General features: G+C 36.4%; 1 protein-coding gene across 2 annotated transcripts in view; it reads right to left on the reverse strand.

Annotated features, from left to right (window-relative positions):
* VDR (vitamin D receptor) overlaps nt 1-19,163 on the reverse strand; it is a 91,168-nt gene extending 72,005 nt beyond the window's left edge. Inside the window, exons 1-2 of one of the 2 annotated variants that reach the window (XM_087710530.1) lie at nt 19,092-19,163; nt 9,739-9,819 (exon numbers count right to left, since the gene is read on the reverse strand). The gene's annotated coding sequence lies outside the window, so the exon portion shown is untranslated. Of the gene's footprint in view, nt 1-2,314; nt 2,383-9,738; nt 9,820-19,091 lie in introns of those variants that run through there. The other variant, XM_087710531.1, reaches the window with a different exon arrangement.
* Nucleotides 19,164-21,322: the final 2,159 nt, after the last annotated feature.

The following is a 21,322-nucleotide window of genomic DNA, read 5'->3' on the forward strand; positions in this document are numbered from 1 at the left end:
TTTTGCCTTTATATAATTATTCTTACTATGCCAGTATTTCCTTCAAAAATCCTGTTCAAAGGTCCTTTTCCTTTTTTTGTGTATGTGATAAATCTCATTTTCCAAGTTCTTTGCTGTCAATTTATCCAGACATCCTCAAATAGGTCACACAAACTATGTTGTCATAGAGCAAAACAAAAATGCATCACAAGTAGTCATGGTTTAGCAACCATACCTGGGATTGCCAACTTTGTCATTAAGTGAACCTGTTGCTAAGTGAAGCCACAACTGTGCTTATTTTATTATAGCTTTTTTCTGCCTTACCAAATTTCAAAGATCGTAAATGCAAATATTTATTGTAAAAAAATTACTTTTCAAAACCTTTGTACATACAAAAGGTTGCTAAATGAGGCAGTTGCAAAATGAGGCAGTTGCTAAACAAAAAATACCTACAACCTTATATATTTTCCCATCTTATGGAGGTATCTGTGTTGAAGAACACCATGCAAATATTGCATTATGTATTACGCAATGATAATGTCTTTATTATTTTATATGTATATTTTATTATATTTATATAATGCTCTTCATCCAGAAATCACAAAAAGATCTGCAACAAAGCTCAATTAAGTATAAGAAAAACAACAACAACAATAGAAAAATAATAATCTGAAGCAAAAACATCAAGCTGAGGTCTGAGGCAGAAGAGATTTCAAACATAACAAAGGCACATCCGGCTTATAGTATAATATGACAAGGAAATGAAATGGGAAGAAGAAATTAAGATTTATAGGACTTTTTTTTTCAAAAGTGTGCATTAGATAGAATCAAAATGCTCTGCTGACTCAGTCAATATTAGGTGCTCCTTTTCATCTGTATCTCCGTTTACATGTACGTAATTCAGTGCTTCACTTTAGCAGTATGGAAAGGACTAAATCAAATTTGGATTCAGTTCCTACACCCCAGAACGCTCTTCTATAGTTACACATGCCATCCACATTTAGATCTTACTATACAAGTGAACTCTTTTTGTTACAAAATATTTCAAACAGAAACCATTCTTCAAACCAGTGTTATTGCAAATATTTCCAGCTGCTACATGTATCACCTAAGCTTATTGTCTTGTGATATTATTTAATGGAAAGTCTTTTCAACAGGTTTTGTTGCATTTAAAACATAGTCACTTTTATTAATTACAAGTATCCTCTGAAATTTTGCATTTACACTATGCTTAGTGTAAATGGAACTTTTGGAATAATGTACATTCTTCGTTCAAATGTTAGCTTTGGAACATTCATCAATTTAATGATGTTGCAGTAGTCCTAATTAACATTTATTTGCCTGTTGCATTACAAATTCTAATAAGTTATTTTGCTTAAAAGTCCTTTTTAAAGAAATGTTAAAATTAAATTTTCATACATGTGTTAATTCCCAATGTAACTTAGTTGGAGGAAAACATGCAAATTTGTGTATTTTGAACTAAGAACTTGCCATATCAGTCCCTCTCTAATAGATTCCTGACTTGCATAAAAAGACAAAAAGATTCTCATATCTGCTTAGGATTTCTTTAGAAAGATCACTTCAGCTTTAAGATTGTTCTTCCTACATACAACACTTAGGAATCCAACTGATGGACACTGCCTTCCTAATTTAAGTATTAAAAGTATTTCCTTTTTTCTGAGGAACAGAACAAAAGAGCAAGTTAACAATAATGTTGAACTCTGTGCACTCAGTCATAGCTGTAGGCATTCTTCACTTTTTGCCAAGAACATTTATTTTCTTGAGTAGTCTGCCCTATTAGACAGTATGGTGTAGTAGTTAAGGCATCAGGCTAGAAACAAAAAAAAAACACACCCCATGAGTTCTAGTCCTGCTCTAGGCATGAAGCCAACTGGGTGACTTTGGGCCAGTCATTCTCTCTCAGCCCTGGGAAGGAGGCAATGGCAAATCACATCAGAAAAGCCTTCCAAAAAAAACTGTCTCCAGGTCTTAAAAACTGACATGAAGGTACACAAAAACAATGTGCCCTACCAGGCCAGAAGAAGCAAACTTTTAAGAGGAAAAAGTATGGTAAAAATTATGTTTATGCCTATTTTAAACATTAACATTCAATGAGAAAGTTAATTGCTACAACTATTATGCTACAATATTTTGAGAAACATTTAAATCTGCCTTCACTTTATGAAGGATTGCATATGGATCTTATTGCTTTTTGACAGCATTTAAACACCTTGATCACAAAATAAAAAACTGAGCTTTGTGCATATGTTAAAATGCTAAAGGATTACATTGGAGGCTGATTTCAGTTAAAGTAGAAACAAGATTAAAAATTTACCTGCAGTTTGGCACGGGACTTAAGCGCACCTCCTTTGAACTGTGCATTCAGTGAGTGACTGCTTGATCCCACTGAACAGGCAATTTACATTCTGTTAAGAGTAACTGTCACACGTGACTCAGAGGCATGGCGAAAAGCACCAGCTTCCAATTGCTAATTTCTTTTCTAGCATTACTTCTGAGGATATTAATCTGGTTCGGTTATGCTCAGGTTGGATTTCAGATAAGAATCTCCTGGGCTTTTATTCACTCATTCCATAAACATCATTATAAAATAAAAGATGTTCTTGTTTGTGTGTGGGAAAAGTTTTCATAAATACAGTACGTAAGAACACATGTGCATTCTGTACTGTAGTTTTCTATGTTTTTCCTGATTTAAATGGGCTTAATTCTGAAAAAGCACATACAGAATTTCCAAATGCATGTTAGCAGCAGCAGTGATCATACTAAGAAAAATATGTTTTTATCCTCTATTAAAAGTTGTCATGCATTTTGACTAGCTTTGTTTTTGAAGACAGCAAATAAATTTCAGAGCAATTGTTATTAGAGCCTGTGCAACTTTCAAATAAATCAAATTACTTCTGAAGTTTTGTCTCTATTTAATGCCTTGAATTACTCATCAAATAAGTCAGGGGGGGGCAAAATTGTGCCCATAAACGCTTCAATAGATCACAACATCTGTTAACATTTTGCAACATTTTACAAAGAATTCTAAACGCATTAGTCATTCATTAAAACTGCAAGCCATGTTACAACCCGTTTTAACAAGTATATCTTGCAAAGCAAGGCTCTTGTCAATATATATACACTTTTTGATACACCAGCTTCTTTAAGAGCAACATTCTATTCCAATGATGGCAAACCTTTTCAGCACCAAGTGCCCAAAACGGAACGTGTGTGTGCATGCGCACATGTGTGCATGCCGGAATGCTAGAAGCCTGAAGACCAGCTGGCCGGGCCACATGTGCTTGCTGGGAAGCAGAAGAGCAACTGGCAACTGCACGCATGCCCACAGAGATGGCTCTGCATGCCACCTCTGGCACACCGTTCCATAGGTTTGCCATCACGGTTCTATTCCATATCCAATTCTTGGTATGTGCTGCAAATCTAACAGATCCCAAACTTTAAACTTGATATCATTTGGCAGGGATACTTGTTTCAAAGGAGTGGGAGGAGATTAATAATAGTACTATAACAATAAAATCATAATTCTTTGCACATTCTTTCTGCCTTTCCAGTCATAGTTAAACATTAAATACAGACACACAGAGTGAAATTTTGCCTTTTGTTTCAGCAGTGACAGTTTACTTCAAAGCAATATTCTTCCTAGTCCTTTAATTAAGGAAAGGGATCCCTTCCATCTCACAGAAAATCTTGCAGTTTTTTTTAAAAATATCTTTAGCTGCTCTAGGATTCATTACTACTCCAAATTTAAAAAAGCAGATACGGAACACTGAGAGCCACCCACCTCTGTAGAAAGTGCTCCTTCCTGCGTTAGAAAGAACACAGCTCAGATTTTTCCAATAATTTAAAAGTTAGGAGTTGGTTGGGGGTTTGTTTAGGAAGCTGAATCAATTTATTTCTGACCTTCAGTTCATTGGAAACAACATTTTTCTTTCGAATGACAAGGTTTCCAAGAAGAGCAAGCTATTTTCTCACTGGAAAGATTTCTTGTCCTACCACACCTCCCGGCTTCCGGGCTTCAAGTTAGCCATTACAGCAGGCGCAATGAAATACGCCCCCTCTCCCTGTTCCCTATTCACCGCCTTATTCCTTAGGGTTTCTCTCTTCCTATATGAATTGCTCAGCGCTTATCGCCGATCACTCCCTGGATCCAGCCTCTTTGGTTACAGCGCTTGAAAAAGCTCCTGGTTGCAACGTTGCTGACACATCACCAGGTTGTTTTTACAACTACAGAAGCTTCTTAAAACAACAGTTAGCTATGTTCTAGATGAATGGGAAGGATGGGGGAAGGGGGGAAGGATGGGGGAAGGGGGGAGAGGTCAATGGAGTCCCCCCCCTACATTTTTAAAACGTCTTTCTTCTACACAACTTCTTTTAGTCTAAAGCACCTTTCAGATTCCTTAAAAAAACCCAGGTAAATGCACGTTGAGATAAATCCAGAAAAAACATGGTTAAGGTCGAAAGGTAGGCAGCAGTGATGGTTTTGTTTTGCTTTTGCTTTTGTATTATTATTCCTGAACACAAAGTCAGAAGGAAGCTGCTGGGAAACTCTTTGCACACTCCTGTTGGTAAGCTAGAAACATAGAGGATGGGCACTGATTGCCTTATGGTGTCTTCTGAGAATCCTAAACTTGCAAATGGAGACACACAGCAATGCTCAGAGCATGCAAACTGGGAAAGCAAACCAGAAGGTTTCAAACTGCTTTATACAGAAACACAGATACAGTGCAGCTGCATTCATTTAAATCAGTTTTACTCCACAGGCCCTACTGAACACTTCATTTACCATTTACCATCTGCTTGTATCAAGACATCTTTTATTACAAAAAGCATGCTTTCCTTTTCTTTTAAAAGCATCGCTATTCCATTACATTAATTTTTTAAAAATCAAAGACAGCATCAGAAACAAGCATATTCACAGCATTTGTGGGTATGAAAGTTTACCGGAATATTACTTTCTATTCACACGGAGAAAGATTCAGGACCTCTTCCAGGGGGAGCTAAAAAGGAAATGGTAAAGTCCAAAAAGGGGGAAAAAATAAGTTAAGCACTTCCCCATTCCTGCTATTTTGTCTATCTGGAACCCTAGTTCTTTTCAAATTAACAGAGAGTCGTCCAAAACGTGTAATGCTGATTCTTTGTGATTTTTTTGTCATTTTCCCAGCAAATGTCAATATTTTTTTTTAAGGAAAACATATTCAGTTGTACAGGATTTCTGGACACTATTCATGTTCAAATTGCAGCTCCAAGAAATAGCTTACGTGTGTTAAAAGAAAATTCAGGGTTTGCACTTGGATGCTAGTATGCAAGACTGAGTTGAGAGGAACACCCTATCACATAATGTCCTGTGGGGCATCTAAAAAATATTTGCCTTTTCTTATGCTTTCAGAGATACTGTCATAGGTGGGTATATAGGTAGTCCTCGAATTACACAAGTTCATTTAGTGACCATTCAAAGTTACAACGGCACTGAAAAATGTGGCTTATGACTTTTTGACATAGTTATGATTTTTGCAGTAATCCCATGGTCACATGATCAAAATTCAGTTGCTTGGCAACTGGCTCAAATTTATCATGGTTACAGTGTCCCAGGGTCATGTGATTCCCTTTTGCAACCTATTGATAAGCAAAGTCAATGGGGAAGCCAGATTCACTTAACAACCATGTAACTGACTTAGCTATAGTGATTCACTTAACAACAGTATCAAGAACTCGTTAAATGGGGCAAAATTCATTTAACAACAAAAAAATTAGCCTCAATTGGGGTCGTAAGCAAGGATTATGGGGCCAAAGAAAAGGCCAAGATGAAAGAAGGAAAGCAGATCTGTACATCAACCGGGATCTCATCTAAGATGCACACCATCATGCCAATGCTAACTTGTAAAATCATGCCACCTATTACCAGTCCCACCTCATTAAGGACCATATTACATAAAGCAGTAGTAAAGAATACATGAACCACTGTGCATTATAAAGTCCCACTGTATTTGGAACTCTGGTTAGGTAGCAACACTAGATTCTGTGTCATGTTCATCAAAGAACTGATCAAATGTATTTTAAACCATGGGATCAATGAGAATAAAATCTGTCAGATGGCCCAAGTAAGACATTCTACATCTTTATGTAAATATGAAATCTATTTCCACTTAGAAATAGCTTCTGGACTTTATGCTCAAAAGAGAAAAGAATGAAACTTTGGTCTTAGGTTTAGATTACTTGATTAACTCTGTTGTTATAGAAATGGCATGCATCTACTAAGAAATGTAAAGCAAAAAGGTGAGGCTGTAACTATACTTTATATTCCACTGAACTGAAATAAGTTGAAGTCCCTTTTTTCCTTTCCTTTTCTTGTTGCCTTGCACTCCATTCCCCTTTGATCTTTATTTCCATTTTTAAATATGAAATCCATTTACTGCTCCTTTTTGCTTTTTCACTTTACTTTTTTGTGTATGGCTATAGTGGGATCACTAAATAACTACTTTTATTTTCATGTAATTTTTGGAAATCTTCCACCAACAGAATGGAAAGTCATGAATACCTCAAATCAGAGACTACTAAGGAATTTGCTTGTATTGTTGCCACTTAAAAAAATTAATTTCCAATTTTTTTAGAAAAAATCAGAAATATTAAAAGCAGTAAGTTTCCTTTTTGTGGGTTGACAAGGTTACTAGAAACAAATGGAAGATGATATAATCCAGGCCCTTTACAAAATTTTTGAATAAAGTAGAACTACTATGCAATATTAAACTTCAAGCAGAAGCACCCATATTACATTAATATTTTTTCTCTAAGAAGCAACTGAAGGCTGGAATAATTACAGTCTGAACTACCATCCTTATTTTATTACCACTTAACAGTTGTAAAAAGATTCTTTACATATAGTCCAAGGTCAGGAAAGCAACTATTCTACTCCATGTATAAACAATCACAAATATGCCAACAAAATCTTTAGATTCTAAGCATTCTATACCAAATCATAATGCTAATTATAGTATGTTTCAACTTCTAATGAATACATATTCATCTCAAATAACTCCCTATTTAGGACAGGAGAGTACTCCCAGAAAATATCAGATTCTCACCTTGGAGGCATATTCCTTTATTACTATAACTCCCTATATTACAACAAAAATAATTAAGACTGATGTCCCAGTTACTATCATTCATCCTAGAAAGAGGTAACTGATTACAGTTATTCTAATGCAACACACTACATTTATATGTGTGTCTGCACATAAATGTCAGTGCTTAATCAACACTATCTCCCACAAATCTTAAACTTTCAAGAACTTTCAGATATTAAAAACTGCTGAATTCTGACAACTTCCCAAGCTAAGCGGACAGGTTTTGCATGATACATTAAACCTGGCTGGTAGAACTGAGCACACATGCCATCTTCTTGTTCCAAACCTTTATAGCTCCTTAATCTTGGTGGTTATCGTTTCCACAGTTAAGTGGATGAGAAGCAGCTGCTACCTTAGGTGAACCTGAAGTGGAATTTAATATTATAGTTTACCTATAGGTTTCAAATTCTGGAAAATCCTAACTAGAACAGGTGGGAATTCTGTATTTACCATGCAGGAGTCTCTGATCATGTTTAAGGCACCACATAGAAAGGATTAAGGTTTAATTAAGCAGACAGGTTTAATATGACAGGTGACTCTCTATCAAAGCCCTTCTGGATAAAAGACAGGATATAAACATCTGGCGAAAACGTCTCAGTACCTCAGAGATTAGCTTAATAATCAGTAAATCAGCAGCTAAAGTTCTTTTCCAAATGAGGTGAGGCAAAGAGATGGGCAGAGAGATGACTGCTTTAGCAATAGAGCTGTACTATTAGACTTTCTTCAATACAACTATTTACAAACTATATATTGTTGTTGAAGTAGTTTCTTATTATTATTTTTATGTTAATACTACTTCGTGAATTACTATGGTATAAGGCAATATAAATAAACAAAGTGAACCCTTTATCCAGTGGAAGGTTCCTTGGGGGGGCAGTGTGTGTGTGTTAGATAGATTGCATATTGTTCCTTCTAGGTAAAGCACTGTTCCCTCTTTGTTTTCTATATTCTATTTTTATTCTACCTAGAGTCATTTGGAACTGGGCAATCTTGCAAATGTGATTTATAAGAGCATGAATATAATGAGTTATTAAGTCATAGTGAACAGTTCAATTTAAAGATATTGACTCAATTTATGGCAGATGTGAAAAAGCAAAATTCTGTGCCAGGGCTTATTAGGAAAAAGGCTGAAAATAAAACTGCCTATAGGTTAATCCCATTATGAAACCTATGACATGTCTTTAACTGAAATACTATATATCGTTCTGGTTACGTTTGAAAAAGAATTAGAAGAGAAACAGAAAAAAAGAAGAAAATAGAGGATACAAATGATGAGATGGCTCAGAAACTGTTTATGTGAGAAAAAAACAGATAACTGGAAACCTTACTTTAAAAAAAGGAAAATGCAGGGAAATGTGATGGAAGTAATGTATAAAATTATGTACAGTTTGGAGGGCTTCTTTCTCTCTCAAAATGTTAGGGGGATCATTAAAACAAACCAGTTGGAAGGAGACTGACAACAAACAAAAAAAGCATAATTGTGGAATTTTTTTCACTACAAGACGTGATGATGGCTACTAACTTGGATGATTTTAAAAAGGGGATGGATAAAAATGATATGTATACCACATGCTATTATTCTTGAGATTTATGTTAGTTAAAAGTTAAGAACAATATGCAGTGTCCAAATATCAGCTGCAGTAGAACCCTGTAAGGAGAGGAATATATCTCCACTTATTATTTGCAAACACCGTAGGGAAACTTGGTTGGCCAGTGTGAGAAACAAAATGCCAGACACAAGATGCTTCTAGCTTGATCCAACACATGGGTAATCTTATATTAGGGAGGAACATCATAGCTAACTATGCCACTAAACAAATATCTGACTAGTTCATCTATTTGAATAATTAACATATGTGTGAAAAAGTTGACATGTTTAAAAGAACACTTTGCCCTTGCCTTTCCAAATTCTGCTACCATTTGTATTATGTGTTTGGACATCATTCTTGGTTCAAATGTTAATATATGAACTGTTGAATTAGTCTCTGAGCTTAATATAAGAGTAAACTAATCACATATCTTTTGGGTACTTTGAATGAGGGAAACAGGATTCAACCCCTGTCTTTACAGATGGCTGTTATGAAGTGATGAAAATTCATCAATGTATCAGTACCAGGATTAATTAAACCTAAAAATATGTATTGCAGTTAGAAGAAATGTGCAAGCACTTTCATAATTTTTTTTAAGAATACGCTGGTGGCATTTCAATTTTTATTGTTTAATTTTAGATGTTCCAAAGATCACTCCTGAAAGAACATAAACGTTTTAAAGAAATAAAAGTATAGAATAAAATAAAAGAGCGAATCAGCTGTCCAACAAATATAATACACCTCTAAATAAAACATATATTTGCCAAAGAACACAGATCCTTCATTTCACTCAGATCCATCTGTACCCAAAGGTTAGAGCCAAATTACACAAGCACACCCTCGCACACACCTTCATGTATGTATGCTATTTGGAGATTGTTTAGAGAATTATACAGAAAATGCCAAAGCAGAACACAAGTAAATTATTTGCCGTATTTTTTACAGATATACCCCCCCAAAATACAAAAACCATTTAAAAGTTAACCAAAATAACAATATAAATCATAATTAAATGTCGATGTTCTTACCAATGTTATTTTGAAGTTTTGAAGAAGAGATGTAGTAAGCCTTGTGCCAATCTAATCTAGTGTTATCCAAGGAGGCAAATTCTGAAATCACAAAATATAAATCAGACATGTATTTCACCAGAGTTTTCATACAATATTAAGCCTGGAACAGAAAGTTCAGTTGAGCAAGTAATATTCAATTAATAAAAATAAGAACAGGGATAGGAGCTGTCCAATACAAAACGTACCTCTTACATGTTTTACTTATATACTCTACAGGTAGTTCTCAATTTATGGTCACAATGGAGCCCAGAATTTTGGTTGTAAATCACTGCAGTTGTAAATCAAGCCCCCATGGTCATTAAGCAAATTGTGTGATTTTTAATTGAACGATGTGGTCGCTAACTGAATCTAGCATATCCAAGCAATGTTTTTTGCTATTTTCTGGTGCCATTGTCAAAGTTGCCTATTGTGGTTATGTGACCTTGGGATGTGCATCCGGGTGTCAATGCAAGTCAGTTGCCAAATGCCCAAAATGCAATCAACTGGTTATGGAGGTGGTGATGGTATAGGAGTTGTAACTTTAGAGACAGGTTATAAATAACTTTTTAAAAGCCCATTCGTAGCTTCAAATGGTCATTAAACAACCAGCCATAAGGATTACCCATATGTAAATAAAATTGCCATCAATTACATACATGAATTTTGTAGTCAAAATAAATCAGTACATGGAACTCTCTATACTTTAAATTGAATCTTTATGAAAGCACACAGAAAGCTTCATTTCCTTGGATTTTAAAAAGGTAACAGTTCTCAACAGGCACACATTTAAATACCTTGCATTTAAAATTTCAGTCCCAAATCAATTACCATTTGGGAATGCTTTCATAATGTTTAAATTATTTTAAGGAAAAAGATCACTAACTCATCCAGTTTTTGAAACACCTAAACATTATTTTTCAGTTTAAATCTCAGTTTATAGAGATTACTAATGGGAATGGTTCAGATTTTTTTAAAAAAGGAAACAATATAATTAGAATAGAAAATGAATTCCATCATTTACAGATTGATATTTTTTCTAAATATCAATTCCCTAAGTCACCAGACTCAATTAAGTAACTTAGGATAAGACATAATTGCCATAATTATGGGTTTGTTTATTTTGCTTAGTTAATATGGCACAACCTAAGTCACTGCTTGCTATTTACCTCCCTAACTACTAGGTTCCCAATGTCATTGTACTTGGAATTGTAGAGTATTCATCCAAAACTGATCCCAAAAGTTTCCGAGATGCTTAATTTACACACCAAATTTGTAGTTCAAATCACGGTGCATGTGAAAAAGCCATTTCAGAAAAATATGTATCAAAGTAAATTTAACACCTTTAGCAGCCTTTGCCCTGTCTTATCAGGTTGGACTTTTGTTCTGGTTTATCTTGCCATTTATATTCCTTAGAATCTGAACAAACAATTCCTTTTTCCATTCCTAGAAGTGCAGAAAGTTCCTGACCTAATGAATGGCCTGTTCACTGAGACTACAAGAAGTGCTCATAAAATGTAAAAATGCTAATAATTAAAATGTTTTTCTCAATGAAACAAATAAGTAGTTGCCCAAATTATACACATATATTTCACATCTGAGTATAGATAGTCTTCAAATTACAACCAGAATTGAGACTAGAATTTCCGAGGTTAAGCAAGGCAGTTGTTAAGTGAGTCCCACCCAATTTAATGCCTTTTTTTGCCATGGTTAAACAAATCAGTTCCAGTTGTTCAGATAATACCACAGTTGTTAAATGAATCCGCTTCCGGTTGGAAGTCTGCTGGTAAGGTCGCAGATGGCAATCACAAGATCCCAGAAGCCTGCAGTCATTAGAAACAAGTACCTATTTGCCACTGTACAAATTTTGATTATGTGACCACAGGGATGGTATGACGGTTGTAACTGTATCAGTTGTACTTCACGTTTTCCAGTGCTCTTGTAACTCCAAATGGTCCCTAAATAAATGGTTGTAAGCAGGGGTGGGCTTCTGCAGGTTCGGTGTATGCGCAATTTGTGCGCGCTCATTTTGCTTGTCCACATGCGCAGTTTCCTGTAAATAGGTCTGTACATGCGCAGAACCTTAAATATGTCAAAAAAATCATGTCGCAGCGACTAGGGAACAGGTTTGGGGGTGTGCTGAACCTGCCATCCCTACCCGTTCAGCAACCTAGTAACAATTTCCACTACCAGTTCACCCAAACTGGTGTGAACTGGTAGCAACCCACCTCTGGCTGTAAGTTGAGGAATACTGTATATACGCTGCATTACCACATACTCCGACTATAGATTTATCTAACTAACTGAACTGAATAGGGCTTATCCTGACCAAGCTGGCTTTGTTCTTTTTTATACAGCTTACAGTACTTGAAAAGATGAATAGACATTGGCCTTGCTCACATTATATAGGTAGTCCTGGGCTTACAACAGTTCATTTAGTGACCGCTCGAAGTCACATCATCACTGGAAAAAGTGACTTACGACTGTTTTTCACACATTGTAACATCTTCACAAATTTCTCACTTAATAACATAAATTTTGGGCTCAAGTATGGTCATAATTTGAGGACTACCTGTATTTATATACAAAATGAGTGTAACATAAGGACAAACGGGAGACACATAGCACTGACACAATTGTGTACACACTAACAGAATTAGAAATTCATTGCCCATTAAGTCATGTTGTAGATTGTCAAAGCATCAAAGGCCCAAACCCCAATAGTAAATAGACTGACTACAAATATAAAAAATTACAGAGACAGCAAGATTTAATTGTCAATAAGACAAAAGTTGAAATTCTTTAAAACTTTATTTTTGGAATTGGATTGGTTCCAATAAATTCAAATAAGTACTATTGTTTCAAAGGAATTAAAAAAACAAGGGCAGTCTCACAAATTTGGCTGAATTTTAAAATCTTTAAAACTTTAAAATCTTTAAATCTTAAAAACAAACTTTGGAATGATTGCTGGCCTTATTCTAAATTGCTGGTGAAATATGATTCAGAACTGGAACAAATTATAGACTGTATTGAGTAAACGGATGAAGAATTTAGACAGAATCAGAGATAGGCAAAACTAGCAAACAAAAAAATTCTAGATCGATAAAGTTAAATGGTATATCTTATGGTAGTTATGAGCTATACAGATTTAGAAATAGAACATTCCAATGTGTCAATATAAATTTTTAAATGCCTAGCAGTAGGACTGTTGGTGATTTTTATTTCCTCAAAGTTCAAATCCAGAGACTAAGTACATACATGTTAAAATTAAGTGATGATCCCATGTATTCTGTGGGCAGTAACTTCCCAGAAGTTTGAAGAGTTTCAAAAATAAATTTGAACTTGGAGAAGTATCTTTCAGAAATAAAACAAATTAATGCTACAGCAATCTATCCTTTAAAGGAAGATGAGTCACTACCCAATATTTAGTGTGGGAGGACAGCATGACACAGAACAAGGCAAGTCTTAAAGCAACTCTGTCTAATTTCTATAAAACTTAAACAAATTATCAGATTTTGACAGAATACAGGTGCTCCTCGAGTTATGACCACAACTGACCCCAACATTTCTTTTCACAAGGCAGTTAAGTGAGTTTTTCCCCATTTCGTGACCTTTTTTTGCCAGAGTAGTTAAGTGAATCACTGCAGTTGTTAAGTGAATCACAAGGTCATTAAGCAAATCTGGCTTCCCCCATTGACTTGGTCAGAAGCCGGTTGGGAAGATTACAAATGGTGATCACATGATCCCAGGACAGTACAACTGCCAGTTATCAAGCACCCAAATTTTGATCATGTGGAGAGACGGGGGGGGGGGGGGGGAGGGAGGAAGATACACACACAACAAATGGACCCAAAGCCAAAAACCAACAGACCTCAAATCTCTTTAAAGAACTTATTCTTTATTTGGTATTACTTGACTTACAGAATAAAAGTAAAAATGAATTGTGTATATTGCAATATTGTACTTCATATCTTCATAGTAACTATATACATACTTACACCACCTACCCATCATGCTATTCCTTTTCATCATAAGTAATATGGTGCAATGCCTCAGTAAAAGCAAAATTATTAAAGGAAGGAAATAAAGAAAAATAAAATCTGAGTCAATTTGGTTTACATCAGCACCACTCACTACTAGACTGCTCCATAGCTTTCTATTCTGGGAAGCCATCTTTATTTCCACTGCATCCATCTACTGCTTACTTGGCAGACTGCCATTTGTTCGTTAGACTTCTTGCTTCTCTCTTCTGAGCGATCTCATCAACCAACCTTGAGTTTCTAATCTTTGCCTTCCTCTCACACTTCCATATATTCATTTTATGATTGGACCAAACCACTTTAATGTAGTTCTTATGTACTGGCCATCACTTTTGTATTCAGTCTACATTTATTCAACACTGATTGATCCATCCCTTCTTTGGCTCATTTCTACTTCATTCAACTTAATTTTATCTTTCTTCAACATGTTTAATTCTCATATAATAAAATGGCTTGAAAGACAATCTTTAGCCATTTTTGCTTCCCTGCCTCACACTATATTTTACTTCTTTTCTTTTGAATATGCAATACTTTTCACCAATCAACCCCAAGTGCCATGGTAGTGCAGTGGTTAGAATGCAGTATTGCAGGCTAACTCTACATTCCACTGCCAAGAGTTCAATTCCCTCAATGCAGATCGGCTCAAAGTTGATTCAGCCTTCCATCTTACGAGGTGGGTAAAATGAGGAGCCAGATTGTTGTTGAGGGCAATATTGCTGACTCTGTAAACCGCTTAGAGGACTGTAAAGCATTCTGAAGCAGTATATGTCTAAGTGCTAGTGCTACCTTGATCTTTTGATATATTCAGTTTCACGTCCATACTAATTGTATTATATACTTTATTCAGTACTCAAATTATTCTGTTTCGTCTACATTTATACACAATTTCTAAGCATATAACATCACAAGCATTCTTTATACATTTATCCATGATTACATGACAACACATACACATGCTTGTCTTACTTCTGCTCAGTGTTGAGGCATTCATTAAGTGTTTCACTTGTTCTCAGCAATATTTGTTTTTTATTTAGCAATGTGGCTGACCAATTAAAATTATGCACTGTGCTATTCTTGAACAGAAATTACAGCTCGGCTTTGGCCTTCCTTCTGAGGCTTTTAATAAGCAGAGCAAAGTACATGGGTTTTTTTTAAGAATCTCAGTCCAAAGCATTTGACTAAAATATGGGTGGATTTTTCTCTTCTGTTTGGAGCATCTGCCAATCTTTCCTTGGAAGTGCAACCAAAGAGGGAAGAATTGCAAAAGTAAATGATAATATGCAAGGGAGAGGCACTTCTTGGAAAAAGAGAAATGTTGTGTATGAGCACATCTTGGCATATGCATAAAAGCTTTATTAAAATTTGGCCAATAAATTAACTAATACCACTTATTGGATTTTTAAATACCTAATTATCATTTCCAACAGAGAGAATGACATACAAAAAGTAATGTGTAAAATATTTAAGTTTGCTTATCCAAATGAGTACTGTGGGGAAATTTTAAATGCGAGCAGAACTGGAAAGATCTAAGGCCAACCAAGAAATTAATAGGAGAGTGATAATTTGACATTCACTAGATTTATCTAGTTTTCAGAACTTTTATTAGATAGTCACAACAAAAAGTATGAACAAATGATGAAAACATGTTTGCAAGCAAACAACCAAGTTCAGAGAGCACTATGACCTTAATAACTGAGATTTTAATTAGAGGAATTAAGCAGTGAGGAGAAGGGAAATAGCTAAATCCCCCCCCCATCCCATTAACCAGGTTCAGAGCACAAACCAGGTTTGCTTCAAGCAAAAAAGTTTCTGAAGAAAAAAAAATGAGGAAAGATAGCATGTAGAAAAGCTTTATAGTGCCTGTCACTTTTCTAAATGTCTGCAGCCTTTGCAGTATTGTTAGCTGGCAAACAGATTGGGGGGAGGGGACTGGATTAGTATGAGAATGGTTAAAAGAAAAACTTCTGATTATTTTGCAAACTTCAAGGGATTCCACTTGTTGAAGCAAGAGATATAGTTTTAGAATAGTTCTCCCATACTGTGCACATCAAGGTGATATACAACCACCGAATCAATCCTAATTATCATGAAGAGTGATAATTTATGATAATTAATAAAGCAGCAGAATAAATCAGAAGAGAACCAAATAAAATAAGAAATATCTAGGGGAAAAGAAAAGCCAGGTAAGAAGTATTAATGAAATGCTGTTCACATTGTGTGTGATGTCAATTATACCAGCACTTCAAACCCATTGTTTAATTTGAAACAAAATTAGTCAAAGCTCAACTCTGAAATATATGATGCAAAATAAAATGAATCTAAATTGGAAAAATCTAGACTTGAATTTTACCTTCAGCTATAAAGTTTACTGAGCTAAATGATCCTGAGTCAACAAATTGCTCCCAATCTAGCCTGAGGATGTAGCTCCATGGTATATGGTATTTTGAACTTATTTAAAGGAGCAGGAAAAGAAATGAAAAAGAACAATTACAGAAAGCTCCACAAGTCTAGGATTCTGAGTGAGGTACTTTTCAATCTTTTTAATCATTTGTACTGCTTTTAAAAATTATGTATTGCTCAAATATCATAATCCCCCCCCATAAGATTCTAGGACCAGAGTTGGAATGTAGACCATGCTGCCCATCAAGTCGAACCCTCTGCTGGGGGTAGAAATCAAAATTATTGGCCATCCTGCTTCTAGTTGAATATTTCCAGTAATAAGATCACCACCATATTCACATTCATAACATCGTAACATAGGCTGCCTCTATCACAATACTTTTAGGGCAGAGATGTAGTAATAGAACCACAGTATGCACCATTCCATATTTTGATAATACTTAAAATGTATCTTGCACTAAATAAACGATAATTCAAGTTACTTTTCTTTGCAGTTTAGTTTTCTAAAAATCAGTAAACGACATCTTTAGTTTTTGATTCTTTAGAAAGAAGCAGCCAGCCAGCCATTTTCAAAAGGCTAAAGAAAACACCAAAGGCAGGATAATTAATAATCACCTCCACTTTAATTCAATTTTGGTTCTTTAAGCTGGCAGACTGTTTTTTGAAGGTGGAGGAGGTTTCAGTCTAGGTGTCTTGTTTATACTTTTAGATGCACTAGGAAGTGCAGCAGGATAGGATCAGTACACATGATAAAAGCCGGATTCCTGGCCTCTCATACGTCAAAAGGATATTTCTCTTTTTGATCCATCAGGCTTATCTCCAGGTAGCAGCAATCAATTACGCCTGTGACTAAGAACCATCTAAATTCCTCTGAATGCTCTGAATTGATGTGATACTGGGGATACTGAGAAATTATCCAAGCAAATTTTGGGAAGGGACCAGGACAAGCACCAGCAATTAACTAGCAAGGTGGTGGCAATCACACGTTATTCTCAGGCCATTTTTGTGTCCTTTACAGCTTGTCTGGCATCATTGGGCTATCTCTGAGTTGCTGCTATAAAGCCTGTCTTTATTCTTCTGCATTGTGCCATAAGCCTTTCCCTTCATCCATGTAAGCACAGCGCAAATACTTTTTTTCTTCCATGCCATCACAACTTTTAGGGTGAGGGTACCCAACATTTTTGACTTCAGGTAACTGCTTGGACTGCCTGCAGTTTTCTTGGCAACATTTTTCAGAAAGCTCTTGCCTGCTTCCTAGGGCTGAGAGAGTAACTGGTACCACCCAGCTGGCTTTTAGGTCTAAATCAGGATTAGAACTCACAATCTAGCCTGGTGCCTTGACATCTACATCATTCAAACTCTCTGATCATAACATTATCTTCATCTTATCCCTGTTCAGATATAGGCTTAGATTATCCTTAACTGTATAAGGGTAAAAAAAAAAGTTTTTTCCCATGTTTAGCACCATCCAAAGTTATCCATAAAGTGTAAAAAATTTATTTAGACTTTGTTACCCATTACTTTAGAAAGAAATCAGGTAATTATAGTAGCTGGGAAGAGAAACAATAGAGGTAGGGCAGGCACTGATAACTGAGTAATAAATATATTACTATAGCTATAAAAACCGGCTGGGTGACTTTGAGCCAGTCACTTTCTCTCAGCTCAACTTCACAGGGTCGTTGTGGGGAAAATAGGAGGTAGAAAGGTGCGCTGAATATGAGTTATTTGTAAAAAGTAACAAAGGTAGGTCATAAACAAGGAAATAAAAATAGTGTTCTTCAACTCTAGAATGGACAAAGAATCCATCTCAGCAAACAGGGAGAAGGCATACAAATGACAGCCTTATTTCCGATCTATATATAATGTCATAACTTTTGAGAAAGATATTTAAACATGTCAATACCATGACCCCACCAACTGTAACAGGACAAAGCAATATTACTGTCCACAAAACATCTAACTGTACACAGTAAATGGTGAAAACTAGATCCTGGAATCTAAAAATTTCACATACTTTCATTTAAAAAAATGTTTTAACAAAGTTTATGGATTATAAGCCCCTATGGTCTTCAGGTAAAGAGTAACACCTCACATCCTACTTGCCAATTTTTGTGTAAGTCACATACAAACATGATGAATTTTAAGGAAAAAAATTATGTCATCACCATATAGTTTCACTTAGGGAATATTAACTTCCTGTTCTAACATTATAATACTCTCTTCTCTTCTGAAGAAGCTGAAAGTTTTCTTTTTTGGGCATTGGTTAATGTAGACAAGAATGAGAAAAACCCCTTTCTAGGGACCAAAGGAAGCTAAGTCTCCTTAGGTGGAAGAACATAAAAAATCCCCCCCTTTTGTCCTTTCCCCCCTCTTTTTAACCAATTGTTTTCCTTAGAAAATGAAAGCATCTTCAACTCAGTGAAAAATACATTCACACCAACTGTAATATTACATTGTTTAGCGAGCCAAGGGAAAACATATGGTTCTGATGAGGAGGGTCTAGAATATTTTTTTTTTAAAAAAGCCTAAAACAGCCTCAGATCTTTTATTTCTCATTTCTTTTTTTTCTTCCCTTTCTCCAAGTCCATTCTAGACACCCTCTTTTCTTGTAAAGGAAGGCGAGGGAGGAAGATTTCACACGTTTCCCTTCCCAACCAAACGCGCAACCTTTTTTTTTGGCATTCTACTTCGATCACTTCAGAATAGGAATCATAACCCAGACTCGTGAAAAGCCAGACTCCCTCCAGACCGCAATCCCCGTACCGTCGCGCGTTCACAAGACCGCGAAGCTCGCGGGTTCTCCCCTCGCACGCGCGCGCGCGCCCCCCACTCCACCACACGCCAAGCGCTCTGCCCCGCGAGTCAACGGAGGACTCTCTCGCTTAAGACCAGTACCTCAGTTCCCCGTCCCGGTTCTCGGAACTAACCGACACCTCCCGCCACCCCGTCCCGTAACCCGCCTATTAACTGGAAACCACCGTCTACTCGACTCCGCCCCGCCGCCGCCTCCTCTGCTAATTTCCCTCAACACGCCCAATGAGGGGCCGGCGCTCCTCTCTGCCCCACCAATAGATTTTTCAGCCCGTACCTGGTTCTAACCCCGCCTCTTCATGGCTTCTCTTCTCCTCTCAGGGACGGCTGGTCGCGCTCCGCCCGCTCCCCGCCTGCACGTCAATGGGCAAGGTGACGCGTGAAAGGCGGGGGAAAGGAAATTGAAGCGGATTTTCCAACTGGTTTCGGCTAAATGCCGCCTCAGATTGTCCTGCTGAAAGGAAAGATAACAACAACAATAAAGTAATAATAATAACATGGTGATGGTGGAGGAAGAGGAAGAACAGATTATTATTGTTGTTATTGTTGTTGTTGTTATTATTATTATTATTATAGCGCAATTGTATCACAGCGGCCAGTTGTTTCGCTGGATTTGGCATTGGTTACTAGTCGGGCCCCACCCAGGGGCCTAGGAGGTCGTAAGGTAATATGCGTGCAGATCCAAGCAGTGCGGCTTTTTGCATTTGACTGATGGTGATTTTGTCAATTTTTAACTGTTTTAAATGTAATTCCAGTGCTTTTGGAATAGCACTCAGTGTGCCAATTACCACTGGAATTACCACTGCTGGTTTGTGCCAGAGTTGTTGAATTTCAATTTTTAAGTCCTGGTATTTTGCGATTTTTTCATGTTCCTTCTCGGCGACCCTGCTATCTCACCTGGTATTGCGATGTCTATGATTGTGACCTTATTTTTCTCAACCAGAGTGATGTCTGGTGTATTATGCGCCAGTATTTTGTCAGTTTGTATACGGAAATCCCACAAGATCTTGACCATCTGATTTTCGGTGACTTTTTCAGGCTGATGTTCCCACCAGTTTGTTGCTGTTTTAATATTATAATTTTTTCACAAATTCCAATGGATCATTTGTGCTACTGAATTGTGCCGCAATTTATAATCAGTCTGCGTGATTTTTTTACAGCAGCTGAGTATGTGATCAACAGTTTCATCAGCTTCTTTGCAAAGTCTGCATTTGGCATCATCAGAGGATTTTTCGATTTTGGCCTTAATGGCATTTGTGCGGATAGCTTGCTCTTGCGCAGCCAGGATTAGTGACTCTGTTTCTTTCTTTAATGTACCTGTTGTTAACCATAACCAAGTTTGTTCACTGTCCACTTTATCTTTTATTTTTTCCAGAAATTGGCCATGCAGTGCTTTGTTCTGCCAACTCTCCATTCTTGATTTTATGACATCTTTTCTGTATTCTTGTTTCGTCTGTTGGGCCTTCAGTAGATTTTTGTTCTTTACTTCGATTAATAGATGTTCTTGACTTTCTTTTAAATAATCAGCCAGTGCATGTTTTTCTTCTTCAACTGTTTGCTTCACTTGTAATAATCCTCTGCCACCTGATTTTCGGGGCAGATATAGTCTATCAGTATCACCATGTGGATGTAAACTGTAGTGCATTGTCATTAGTTTCCTGGTTTTTCGGTCCAAAATGTCCAAATCAGCTTGTGTCCAGTTAACTATACCAGCTGTGTATCTTATAACTGGTATTGCCCAGGTATTTATGGCCTTGATTGTATTTCCACCATTCAATTTAGTTTTCAAAATTTTCCTAACTCTGTTGATGTACTCTCGCCTGACAATAGTTTTTACTTCTCCATGCTTGATGTTATCCAACTGCAGAATGCCTAAGTATTTGTAGGCTTCATTTTCGTTGCATTTAATTAGTTGGCCATTGGGCATTTCAATTCCCTCACATGCAGTGATTTTGCCCCTTTTTGTGGTGCATTTTTCCATGCCAAACTGCATTGAAATATCGGTGCTGAATACTCGGACTGTGTTTGTCAATGATTGGATTTCTATTTCTGACTTTCCATAGAGTTTCAAATCATCCATATATAGTAAATGCGAAATTTTTTCAGCTTCTTTGGCTGTTTGGTAGCCTAATTTCAGTTTTTTAAGATTACTGATAATGGGATCATGGCGATGATGAAGAGAAGAGGTGAAAGTGAATCACCCTGGAAAATTCCTCGCTTGATATTAACCATTCCGTAGATCTCATTCCCTACTGCCAACTCAGTTCTCCATTGTTTCATCGCCTTTTCAGTAAAGGATGTAATATTTTTGCTAA

Source organism: Thamnophis sirtalis, unplaced genomic scaffold, assembly GCF_051295495.1.
Source record: "Thamnophis sirtalis isolate CommonGarterSnake01/CBP01778 unplaced genomic scaffold, rThaSir2_p1.2 scaffold_3, whole genome shotgun sequence".
Taxonomy (NCBI): Eukaryota; Metazoa; Chordata; class Lepidosauria; order Squamata; family Natricidae; genus Thamnophis; species Thamnophis sirtalis.